The 10,737-nt window shown below is 45.8% G+C and overlaps 1 long non-coding RNA gene and 1 pseudogene across 1 annotated transcript; one reads left to right on the top strand and one right to left on the bottom strand.

The window, feature by feature from the left end:
• Window positions 1-180: 180 nt before the first annotated feature.
• LOC136464689 (zinc finger protein CONSTANS-LIKE 13-like) lies at window positions 181-1,683 on the bottom strand (annotated as a pseudogene).
• Window positions 1,684-4,602: 2,919 nt separating this feature from the next.
• Window positions 4,603-5,885, top strand: LOC136464688 (uncharacterized). Its single transcript, XR_010761243.1, has 3 exons — window positions 4,603-4,638; window positions 4,943-5,069; window positions 5,470-5,885. It is a non-coding gene; the product is annotated as an uncharacterized lncRNA (long non-coding RNA).
• The last annotated feature ends 4,852 nt before the right edge of the window (window positions 5,886-10,737 follow it).

Genomic DNA, 10,737 nt, shown 5'->3' with positions numbered 1-10,737 from the left:
TATCTTCCTTGGCATAGTTTTTGAATTTTGATTGATGCTGTGGCAAAAATTTTACTGGAATTTTTTTCCAGTGAGAAGAAACCACATGTTTTGCGAAGATTTTTCATAACTTCTATAAGTACTGACTTCATCCATAGTTTGTGAACAGCATGGGTACTCACTGTTCACTTCCTACTCCCGTGAGATGTATGCTGAAGTCATGAGACTGAGGCAGTTTCGATCAGAATATATCCCTCATCAGATAGGTATGACTTAATGCAAAGCACGTTTTGAGAAAAAATTATATATGTTGTAGAATATGCCATCTATGGTTTCTGCCATTCAAATGGAAATGCTTCAGACACTAACTTGTCTAGGTATAAGTTTCTGAACGATGCTGTCACTCAATGCCCCCTCAATGGGTGAACAAATGCAGTGAAAGATCCTTACTACATGTCTACATCCATAGTTTTAGGTTGTAAAAAACGGGGGTAATCCGTCATAGAAGAGATTCAAGTCCGCAGATCAAACCTCGTAAAGAGGAGTAGGCATGGTTGCAACCTCGTGGTTGTTCTCTGTTCCAAAATTGCCATGTCCAGTGGCATACTGTGGCGACGCCCAGGAAGGGAACTGATCTCCACCAGCTTGCTCTGCCTCGTCACGACCTGCTGATGCCTGCGCACCGCCATCAGACTCTGCGAGCTCCCCCAGCTGCCTAAGGATCTCCTCGTTCATCTTCCCGTCCGGTGAGATGCTCCGGTTCTTGTGGATCGGATAACCAGTTGAGAATTTAGATCAGACAAGTCAGAGTATAACGTAGACATGACTAAAATTTAGTGGGGCAGTGATATATGGGAAGAATATAACGTAGGCATGACTAAAATTTAGTGGGGCAGTGATATATGGGAAGAAGGCATTGGTACTACCTTGGGCGAGGACGGCGTTAAGAGAGGTTCGAATCCATGGCAAGGGGTGGTGGGCACGATCAGATCCTCCAAGCTCAGCACCTGCGGCTCCTCCCAGATGTTCCACCAGGCACCATCTTCAGCGGCCGGCTTGTCGAAGAGGGGCACCCCGAGGACAGCCGCGAGGTCGCCCGCCGGAGGGCACCCGGAGTAGGGCTGCACGGCGCAGCGGTCGTGGAGCGGTGGGTCACCGCCATCACGGTGCCTCCCGAAGTCGCAGTTGGAGCAGAGGAAGGCGGAGGACGAGCGCGGCGGAAGACGGCCCCGGCGGCGCGGCAGTCGGCGCAGAGCGGAGCGCGGGCGTGGCGGGAGCAGACCCCGTTGGCGCCGTGCACGAGGCGGTCGCACGGCAGGCAGAGCCTGGCGGAGTCGGCGCGGCAGTAGACCGCCGCCGCCGCGGTTCCGCAGTAGTCGCAGGTCGCCGCCGCCGTGCCGGTGCCGGTCTCGTCGCCGCCGGCCTCCACCTCGCCGGGCCTAAGTTTCTTGCCCTCCTCCGGCTCCGCCTCCGCCCGCTCCGGCTCATGGTCCCGGCCCGCGCCCAGCATCTGGTTCCGCTGGTCGTCCTCACCCTCACCCATGCCGTTGGACTTGCGATGACAAGCGCTAGTGAACTACTGGATCGTGAGACTGAGCTAGAGGATGAGATGCAGTCTGCGGAGTGGAGGGAGAGACGGGCCCTGTTTCGCTTCCGTTTGCCCCGACCGGACTTTGCGTGGGGGATAAGAAGGGGGCGGAGACTGGACTGGAGCGAGAAGCGTGAGCGCCGTAAATGCGGAAAGGGACACACCTGAAAGGGAGGCGCCACGCACGACGTCGACGAGGACGGAAGAGCGAGAGCGGAGGGCGAGAGGCTCGCCCCTGCCTCAACGGCTCTACCGTGCACTGCTACTTGTCCGCCCGGCGACTCCCCGCGAAGGCGCGAAGCTTTGCCGGGCGTCGGCGCTGGACATGTGTCCCGTGATCTCGTCGGTTACCCTGTCACCGCATCGGGTGTACGTGACCGGTGAGTGGTGACCCCTTACAGGCACATGCGCCGGGACTCGTGAGGGGACGGCGCCTTTGCCGCGAGAAGCTCTTTTTTCGTTCTCGACGCGATGGCAATTGGCGAAGGCACAAGGGGCGAGGGAGAAGGGTCGTTGTACCTACGCGCGCAAGGAGCGGGGGCCCTCGGGTCGTGGCGAGGAGCGATGCAGGCGGGAGGTGTGGTCGCTTTCGGAGAGGGGAACCAGAAGGCGTCGCATTGCCCGGGAGGGTAGGGCCGTTGGGGTGGAAAGGACAAAAGGCACGGAGCAGCAGCTTCGCCACGGTTCGACGGGGACGGGATGGGACGGGGATCGGGAATAGAGGAGGTGCACCTGTCTGGCGGGAAGATCTGCTGTCATGCTGTGCCACCCCGGCGGGAGATGCAGCCGTTGGTGAAGAAGGGACAGCTGACAGCTCGGAAGCAGAGGAACCTGCGGGAGCCTGGTGATGTCAGCAGTGACGATTTCCTCCCTTCCATAGTTCGATGCCTTCCAGTCTTCCACCCGACTACAAACCCCTTTGCCAAGTTCTCGTGTTCCGATTTTAAAAAGAACCATCCAAATATGGTCAAAAAAATTCAACTATAATATGAATGAATAGATTATAAAAAGTTCTATGCTCATATATAATTTGAGATGCAACAGAAATCTATATAAGAAGATATAGCAAAGTGAAATCAGCACATGAAAAGCTGCGGATTTGGCACTAAAGTGCTGGTTCCACTTTTTTTTATTCTCCCTGTATTTTTTTTGGTTGCATCTCAAATTTTATACGAACATAGGACCCGTTTGGAGGAGCTCCGGCTACTATTGCAACACTGTAGCACGGAGCAGGGGAGCTCAAAATCGTGGCTTCACCGGCCTCCTCCTCTCATCAGTTTCATTTTTTTTTGTCTCGATTTCCAAAACAGCTCTATGCTACGGTGTCCTACAGTGTAGCCTACAGTCACGGGTGAGGAGCCGAGCCCCAAGGAGCTACGCCAAACGAGCCCATAGAACTTTTCATCGTACATCCATTTATATTGTTCTTGGAATTTTTTTAGCACGTTTGTGAAGATGGGACAGCCTGACAGCTCGGAACGCAGAGGAACCTGCGGGAGCTGGTGATGTCAGCAGTGACGATTTCCTCCCTTCCATAGTTCCATGCCTTCCAGTCTTCCACCCGACTACAGATCCTTTGCCAAGTTCTCGTGTTCCGATTTTTAAAAAGAACCATCCAAATATGGTCAAAAAAATTCAACTATAATATGAATGAAATAGATTATAAAAAGTTCTATGTTCATATATATTTTGAGTATGCAACAGAAATCTATATAAGATACAGCAAAGTGAAATCAGCACATGAAAAGCTGCGGATTTGGCACTAAAGTGCTGATTCCACTTTTTTTATTCTCCCTGTATATTTTTTTTGCATCTCAAATTTTGTACGAACATAGAACTTTTCATCATCCATCCATTTATATTGTTCTTGGAATTTTTGAGCACATTTGGATGTTTTTTTTAATACGAGCACGGATGCATGCAGGCGAGGAGAACCGGATATGTACGTGCTCCCCCACACGGGCCTCGGCCAGCCTACTTTTACTTCACTTTGTTGGAAAAATTACAAAATCATCTTGTTTTTTTTTATACAGAAATACTTGACTGCAGTCGCCTCATAAGGCGCATTGTGTGAGTCACCGTTTCCCTAGGGCGCGGTAGGCGATGGCGAGAAGAGGAGGAGGAGGGTGGGTCGAGACGCCCGGTGGTGAGGTACCAGTGGCTAGGGGTGACGGGGGAGCCCTAGACCCTAAACCCTAGCACGCACTGGGCGGAGCGGTGGGGCGGTGTGTGGGGTAGGGGACGAGGAGGAAAGGCGGGTCAAGACGGCCGGTGGTGAGGGTATTCCGTGGCCGGGGACAGCAGGAGAGGAGGCAATGGTCGGAGAGGAAGGCTGACGGTCAAATGAGCAAGAGGGCGGGGTCGAGACGGCCAGTAGTCTTTATTTTGTGTCTCTATTAGTTATAGAACTTTTTATTATAGGTTGGAAAGGCATCAGTAAGCGTTAGCTTGTGTCAATGATTGGTGGGGCCCATATGAGGGAAAGGCGTTGGAGAGGCACCAATGAGGGAGGCGTCGGGAGACGTTGGATGTGTCTATGGTCGGTGGGTCCATATGCGCTGTAACGCCTCCCAACACCTCCAAAGTTGAGAGGATTATGACTTCAAATAAAGAGCGGCAATTCCTTTTTCGTAGTTTTTTTTAATCAAGGGTAAAACGGTAAATCCATAATTATAAAAATAATGCTTTGAGGAGCATAGTTGGGATGTATGATTCAATAATTAGTTAGATGAAAATCTTCTTTTTAATTAAAAAAGATTTTTTTCTAGGGTTCCATCGTCGCCACGTTCGCCGCGTCGCCGTCTACAACGTCCCATTCCGATCACCCAGCATCGATCCACACTCTGACGCCTCCTCGGGCCTGGCCGCCGTGGGGCGCTGCTCTCGTCGTGCTGCATCTGGCTAAGGAAGAACTGGTAGAGGCTCAGGACGAGTGTGCCGCCATTGCTGTCCAGGACGTAAATTTCGCAGGCCACGGCCGAACGCCGAGCAGCAGCAGCAAGTACTAGGCGCAGCAGGCAAAAGACTAACCACCCCAGCTCCACCTCGCGGCGCTTTGCCTCTGTTTCTGGGTCTGCACATCCCCATCCCCATCCCCCATCCCCCCGTACCCCCCCCCCCCCCCCCCCCCCCCCACCCCCCCCCCACCCCCCACCCCCCCTCTGTTATCATCGATGCCTGAAACATTATCAGTCCTGGTGATATTATGAGTCTTTCTGAACTGTTTTAAACTTTGGATCTCTGAATATCGGTTTACTAAGCTTCTGTTAGATGCCACCATCAGTGTTAAATAGTTGGAAGTTATAAACTTCATCTTAGTTGACTGATTATTGTAGTATAACAAAGACTCAACTCTTGTCCAATATTTTTTTTCAGGATATCGCTCAGGAGCCAATATATGTGATGGTTTAATAGATAGATTTGCTACTGCTCGTTCTATTCTCTGAGGATATCGCTGTTGCTTGAAAATCAAGGCAGGGTACTTGCCTTCAACTTGATGAAGGTCACCTCTAATAAAGCGAATTGAGCATTCTTCTGACAAAAAAGCTAGAATGTCAAGTAGATGTGGAGTCCATAGATCTTAATGTCTGAAATGAATTGGAGCAATGTTTACTTTGTTAAATTTGTTTGACTGGTGATACACATTAGGATTACCAAATTGTTCCTGCTTTGTTCTGCCTATGATTGATGGGTGAAATAATAACTTCTGAATTTTGGTGCTTTGTTCAATGATTTTTTTTTATACATGTTCCATGATTATTTATTCTTGTTGCTCATTCCTTGTACCCACCAAAAGTCCAAAACAGTAAGGTGGTAAATTCTGCTTCACCTGCATTGCATAAGTGTTGAGTGAGGAATTCACCATCTTTTTTTTTGTTTTTGTTGGACCTTTTTTTTAGCAGGCACTCGATGTTGGATTTTTTTAGAGATGATTTTCAGGGAGTGCCATTGGATCTGGCCATCGCTAATGCACATGGGGAACACCATCCTCTCCAGACTTTGCATTCAGCAGCAAGAATAGGCCATGTGAGGTGGTCACTACACTGTTAAATAAGGATACAGGGATTGGTTTTAGAACAGATAAGAAGGGACAAACAGCTCTACACATGGCTTCAAAAGGCCAAAAGTTTGGCACAGCTTTTATTTTGGTCGATGATCGGCGCCAATTATATGCTTTTAGTCATGGAGAGGAAGGCAACTTATGAATTAAGATAATTCTGAATACTCTGAACCGACTATTGTTGTCCTCACCATCTCATGTTCTTTGTGTTTTCAGTTTGTACGCTTATCTGAATGTTCTTTGTGTTCTCGATCTTTCTTTTCTCTCTGCCGATCTGGTATGTACCCATGATTATGGCTGTAACTCTGTTGAGGGACACATCATTTAACTGTAATCTTTGAGTTTGTGCGAATCCCCCCTTCTCTGTCCAATGTGAGGTATCCCTATAAACCCAGCAGTATATGAGCTAAGGCAATCGTGGGTTGGGCATCCTTCTAGGACTAGTGGGCTGTTTCAAAAAAAAACTAGACATTATTACATTCGGTCCCTACACTTTTTACGCATTCATTTTCAAGTTAAGTTAACTAACTTCAAATTCTATATATATTCTATACCTACTAGCCACCACGGTTTTAAAAGTGAATCGACCACTCACACGTCTTGGTCCATGTGTCATCAGGTTGAATAATGATTGGTTCAATAATGATAGTTGAGAAGGATAATTTCTAATTGTGTCGTCCTCTCCGACTTTGTTTGAACAATTTGAAATTCGAACATAATTTTTGATGTTTTTACCCCTGCATACAGGCTGTGGAGAGAAAAGAAGTAACAACGCTCTATAGACATCAAGTAGGGATTGTTCGAGTGGTAAGCTAACTTGGTCTAGGAGCAGCACCTTGCAGGTTCAAATCCTTGTGCACCACATTTTGCACGCCAATTTTTTGATGTTTTTTTTCTCCTGCTAACAGGCCGAGATACATTCTGATATCATTTTTATTTTATTTTATTTTGATTTTTTGTATATTTATAGGAATTTCAAAAAATAAAGACGTTCAAGTACTGCTGAACAACATTATAGGAATTGCCCGAAACGGATTCATTATCTACTTTGGAAGACAAATTTGAAAAAAAACAATGGAAAAGGAAAGTATGACAAATTTGTACCTTTTATGAGTTCATTTTTACAGACAAATATTTATGCCTAATTTGGAAACTCCAATCCCTCAGGCATCCCGACTTTTCCTTAGGTGGGTAATTCATAGGGATATCATTCTAGTTACTATTGGTTTTTAGTGGGAGGTTTTTCATCCCTGGGTTTTGCTCCCCCTTGCTTTCAAAAGAGCCCTTGTAACTTAAACTTAGCTGCACACTGAAGCATAGCTTAGTGGTAAATCTTGCAACTTTTGACTGCAGAGGGAATAGGTTCGATCCCTACCACTATGTCCATTTTTTTAAAAAAATTGTTTCTTCCTATTGACTTATTCAAGCATTACTTTTTGATGTTAACAAGTCAGTTGCTCACTCACATTTTGTTCGAGTGAACTACGGGTCGTTGTGAGATAGTCAATCGCCCACTCTTAGGTTCGATCCCTACCACTATGGCTATTTTTTAATTTTTTTTGTTTTTCCTATGGACTTATTTAAGCATCACTTGTCCGTGTTAACGAGTCAATCGCTCACTCTCACATTTTGGCCGAGTGAACTACTATTCCACAAAATACTTGTATATCAATAAGGATTCCATAATGAAATATTGGTTTCAGAATCTAAATATTACCAATCTAAATACATCCTTGCCTTCTTAGTAATGGTATGGGAAACATCAATCAAAGCACGTGAGTAGACAGAAAACAGATCCCGGAAATGTTGTCACCGCATACAGAATAGTTAGAAGAAGGGTGCTCACATACTTTTCTAAAAGCCTTAATCAATTATTGCATCTCTCATTTGAAATGTAAAGAAGTTCCATTTCAGCATGACGGAGGAAAGTTAAAAATAAAACAATATTCATAAAAATCAATCTTTCATATATGCAGCAGAGAAGCTTCATGTTGTGCATAGCCTTCTGTCATCATTTCGCCTCCCTCTTACAGGCAACATTTTGGTCTATGCAGCCATGATGTCTTCCAAACACTGTGATTGCCAATCAGATAAAAAAACCCACCAAATGATGTGTGAAAGAGAAAAACAATTGATAATAAATTTTAACCCCGCAAAATTTGAGTGTAGTTTCCCTCCCGCGGGTGATCCCTGGCCGACCATAGCTGGACATTTTGCGGGTGACCCCCGGCCGACGTGAAAAAAATCCGAGTGTAGTTTACAATGCTACTAACCTCAGTTCATTTGCTCTGCTCCATAGGGTTCCACACCCTCCCCTTGGGCACATTTCTTCGACCAACTGTGACCTACACAAAAAGTGCAGCAAGTTTATCTATGTCTATCCATTTTCGATTGTTGCGATAAAACATATCATCAAAGCATTGGTAATAATAATAGCCATGATTGGGTTTCTTTTTATTGCTTCTAACAAAAAGAGGAACATATCGATGATTACAATCCTTGTTTGAGTCGTTTGAAAAAAATAACTTTTAAGATGCAAAAGGTTTGGTGCGGTCAAATGAAAGGGCTCAATTACTTCAAAACAACACATGCCAGGTTATCAGCATGAGTCTCCAAGTAACAGGAGGTTGCTGTTATTTGCAGCTAAATACTCCGATGGCACCATCACTGATCAAACTATTAATTAGCAACATAGGATAGCATGTTTTCCATTTTATATAAATTTGACAAGTTCATTGAGAGCGCTCCATGCAAATCTGTACTTGTAGCGAAATATACAAAGCATCTCCAATCACAAACTATGCTTGGATATATGAAACGGAGACTATTAAACAAAACCATTGCTCATCTGTAGCACCATGTAGGAAGGAATTTCATATGCTATTTTGCAACATCCTGGCATGTATACAAATCTGAGTGAGGGAGAGGAAGGCCTCACCTTGATGGGCGCTAGGGACATCATAGTCCAGTCAGAAAGCAGCCAAGAAATGTTCCAGATGAAGAGACCTGAAAACAAAAAAATATCATATATTGATTTTTTTTGTTGTACATCAACTAAATTTAGACTGTTCATATCAAAAGAAGGGCTCTTCACTGCAGTCCATTTCTACTCAGCTAGCTCCATCAATATAGTTACAAAGACAACATCAGAAGTGGTTCCACACTTCCTGTAAACTACTGCAAATCAACATTCATATGTACCTTGTAAGATGCATAAATTAAAACATTTGGTCTCATAATTCTGGGGAATCTTAACATGAAAGCTACAAAAAAGATTCCCTGTTCTTCTCTGCTCCTTAATGTCTGGAATAGTGCAGAGCAATAAAATCAAACAGCAAACGTAACTTAAATAGCAAGATCATTATGGCAAAATCCTACTGATTGTTCGACTCCTGAGAGCGTCTTCTCCAGCACTGCCTCCTCAAGCCACCGCCTGATGCATACAACACCAAGCAATTAGAACTGAATCAGAACTCAAACACATTTCTCACCAAATCAGAAAAGCAACAATGAGGAAAAGCATACCTGAGCCTCTGCCATAATGACACGTTCCTGTGTCCAGGCATGACGAGATCGTGAAACTACGTAGCTTCTTTGCAATCAGCGCGGATATATCCGGGTCGCATAGATCTGCCGTGGAGTGTCTGACAAAGCGAGGACGTGAGCAACGTGAGAATGAGCCATGACAATAGCCAATTCCCCATTGGATTCGAGCAGACACACTAGGATGCATTCAGTCAGGACAAGCAAAGGTTGATTTATCTAAGCCGAACTAAAGTCACTACAAGAACAGTGAGACTAGCTATGTTCAGTATACAAAGCAGACAGGAACATGAATGTGATTCAACACCCTGTCTGTCATTGCAAAAGTGACTAAGCACCGTTTCCATCCCCAAACAAACATAAGAATATAAGAAACCACCCTCTGTCATTCGAGAAATCACATGTGTCCCCCAAACAAAAAAAAAAGCTAGAAATAGAAAAAACTATGATTAAGCACCAGGAACAAATATATGATTGTTAATCATTGCAAAAATAGACGGGTCAACAGATACTAATTACTTTCATACACTACTGCAAAACACAGTAGTTCCAGGAACAGAAATAGAGTAATCTATTACCTGAATTTTATATTGAGCATGGTGATGGCCACCTGCACTAGAAAATAACTTGTGGCATGAAATAATCACCTACCATATGCAATGAAAGGTCTTATCTCAAAAATTTTCATTTTGACAATACTATGTGGCTGCTACATATAAGGTAGACTACATCTTACCCTCAGTGTTGCAGTCTTGCAAGGTGCGAACCGCAGCAGCAAACAACATGACGAGCAGCTATTGCTGCACAGCCCTTCACAATCATGGCACTCAGATCTGTAATATTGGGACAATGGGTTTAGAAAAAGGATGCGAAGCACTGAACCAAATTACATTGGGCATGTGTTCAGGATTTGTGGTCAAATCCACCAGGCCACTGGAACCAATGGACATCAGCTTACTACAGAACTACATTAGATGCATCATCCGCTAATTTCTCTAAAGGTTAATCACTAAAGCTTCTAGTACTGAACCACAAAAATAAAATAGCAGATCTATGGCTTTAGATATACACATAACAATACTCAAATTGGCCCTGCACGCAATAAGAAAAGAACGAGATTAATTCTAATCGGTACCTTCCGGAGGGTTGTTGCGAGCTTGCCGCGGGAGAAGGGACGGAGGCAGAGGCCGGCTCTCTGTCGATGTAGACAGAGCCAGAGAAGGATGCCGGTTGAGGGAGACAGATCGGAGGAAGTCACTGTCCTCGTCGTCGTCCTGGATCTCCAGTGGCAGGAACTCGTCGTCGTCTTCGTTGTTGTCCTCATTTCTAGCGAGTTCGATGGTGAAATAATTCCAGCGGGGGCGAGGGCACGAAGGCAGTTCCTGTTGGCGTGGGGTGACCGGGTGAACCTTTGGCCGGTGCGACGCCCGTGCGAGGGCGGCGGCGGCTAGAGCGAGGGAGAGAGCAGGGCGGTGGTGGCTAGGACGAGGGAGACAGAGAGCTAGGTGCGTGCGAGAGACCGGTGAGTTCGACGTGTGTCACGTGAGTGGGGTGTGTGTGGGGGGTG

Source organism: Miscanthus floridulus, chromosome 7, assembly GCF_019320115.1.
Source record: "Miscanthus floridulus cultivar M001 chromosome 7, ASM1932011v1, whole genome shotgun sequence".
Classification (NCBI taxonomy): domain Eukaryota; kingdom Viridiplantae; phylum Streptophyta; class Magnoliopsida; order Poales; family Poaceae; genus Miscanthus; species Miscanthus floridulus.
Note: the sequence above shows the minus strand (reverse complement) of the source record. Positions and strands in the feature narration are given on the sequence as shown.